Source organism: Amphimedon queenslandica, unplaced genomic scaffold, assembly GCF_000090795.2.
Source record: "Amphimedon queenslandica unplaced genomic scaffold, v1.1 AMPQUscaffold_13226, whole genome shotgun sequence".
Taxonomy (NCBI): Eukaryota; Metazoa; Porifera; class Demospongiae; order Haplosclerida; family Niphatidae; genus Amphimedon; species Amphimedon queenslandica.
This window is the reverse complement of record NW_003546538.1, coordinates 116,626-118,258: the sequence shown is the minus strand read 5'-3', so window position 1 is coordinate 118,258 and position 1,633 is coordinate 116,626. Positions and strand designations below refer to the sequence as shown.

Genomic DNA, 1,633 nt, shown 5'->3' with positions numbered 1-1,633 from the left:
TAGTATATTACTTATTAAGAAGCTGTAAATGGGGACATTGATATGATCAATTGTGGTAAAAGTTCAATGATAATTTGAACACTGAACTAGTCAACTACACTACAGTACATCTAATAGTCTTAACTTAATTACATGTAAATGAAACTTGTCCAACCACCCTCAACCTCACAACCACCAGATGACTATACTTACAGTAAATAGCTGAAAATGATCTAATGAACAATATTCTAACTAGCCAGTACGAGCCAGCAAGTAACTTTCTTTCATCTTGATCCACTGATGATGAAGAAGAACTCTTCCTAACGTTCAAATCTTCTGAAGACTCTTTATTTGATTGCCTTGTTCCCCGTCTAGCTCCGTATACCTAGATTTACTTTCGTATACTGTAAACTCGTGTTATCACGTGGAATGAATCACGATTGATTTAATAGGCTTACTTCTGTACTTCCGTACACAGATACGTCAACCTAAGAATAGCAGAGGGAGGAGAGGAATGATCTGATGAACTTCTTCCCTCAGAAGAGGAAGATTCAAGTCAATCACACCATTTAGTACTGTCATATCCTCCATTCTTTGAGGTGTGGCTATGGGCGTGGTTTAACCAGCCCCGCCCTGTTGTTTGGAATTTGCTGTGCTCTGTTTTTACGCCTCGTCTTGCCTTTACCTCTCCTTTTACCTTGTATACAATACTTAAACTAGTTTCAAATGGCTTCAAAACCATCACATTTCCCATTAGGTCAGTCAGATTATTTATAATACACTGATATACATATTTTGTGTACAGATATTAGCAAGTTAAACTTTGTTTTACAAGTCTTGAGGCATTACAAGTTTCCTGAAGCAAGATGGTTTGAATTTGGATTGAATCTTGGTCTGATTCATCCTACACTGGAAGCTATTGAGTCAGCTCATAGAGGGAATCCTTCACGCTGCCTGATGGAGTGTTTAACCAAGTGGTTGACTAAAGCTGAGGATAATGTCACCACTGTTGGTCCTATTATCTGGAAGACACTGGCTAATGCACTCCGTGGAATGAACGCAATATCCATTTCTACTGATATTCACAAAACAAGTAATAATTTTATTATTGTTATACTTTGTTTATATTTTTATTTAGTGGCAGATCCTGTTAGTGAGATATTACAGTGTTATATTGGTAGACTAGCTCAAGTTGTTCTTACTGAGGAATCAGTTGATCTCTTACATACAGAGGGATTGATATCTAAGGATACATTAACAGAAGTGAAGAGTTGCGGTTGTTCATTGGTAGGAGATCCAATGTTACTAATATTAAGTGGTGTAGCTGAAGATCATAGCAAGTTATGTACTCTGACAAGCATTCTAATGAAATCAAAGGAAGCAGTGTCTTTAGCTAGTGATATAATAATGGAATATGGTAAATGAACAGTTTTATAAATACACTTAACGTATTTATATTCTAATACAATAGGAAAGTCATTTCCCTCAGCAGTAACAGTGATGCCATCTTGTCAAGAAGCAAGTACTTCAAGATCTTCAAGTAATGATATAATATAACATATATACATTGACTATTATAATAAATACAGGATCTGGACAATTACAAGATAGTAGTAGTGAGACTCAAGTAACTACCAATACTGATGCTACTCCA

The 1,633-nt window shown here is 35.9% G+C and overlaps 1 protein-coding gene across 2 annotated transcripts in view; it reads right to left on the bottom strand.

Annotated features, from left to right (window-relative positions):
* Positions 1–450, bottom strand: part of LOC109584269 (uncharacterized) — a 3,097-nt gene extending 2,647 nt beyond the window's left edge. The window contains exons 1-2 of one of the 2 annotated variants that reach the window (XR_002185926.1): positions 438–450; positions 193–364 (exon numbers count right to left, since the gene is read on the bottom strand). The gene's annotated coding sequence lies outside the window, so the exon portion shown is untranslated. Of the gene's footprint in view, positions 1–192; positions 383–437 lie in introns of those variants that run through there. The other variant, XM_019999952.1, reaches the window with a different exon arrangement.
* Positions 451–1,633: the final 1,183 nt, after the last annotated feature.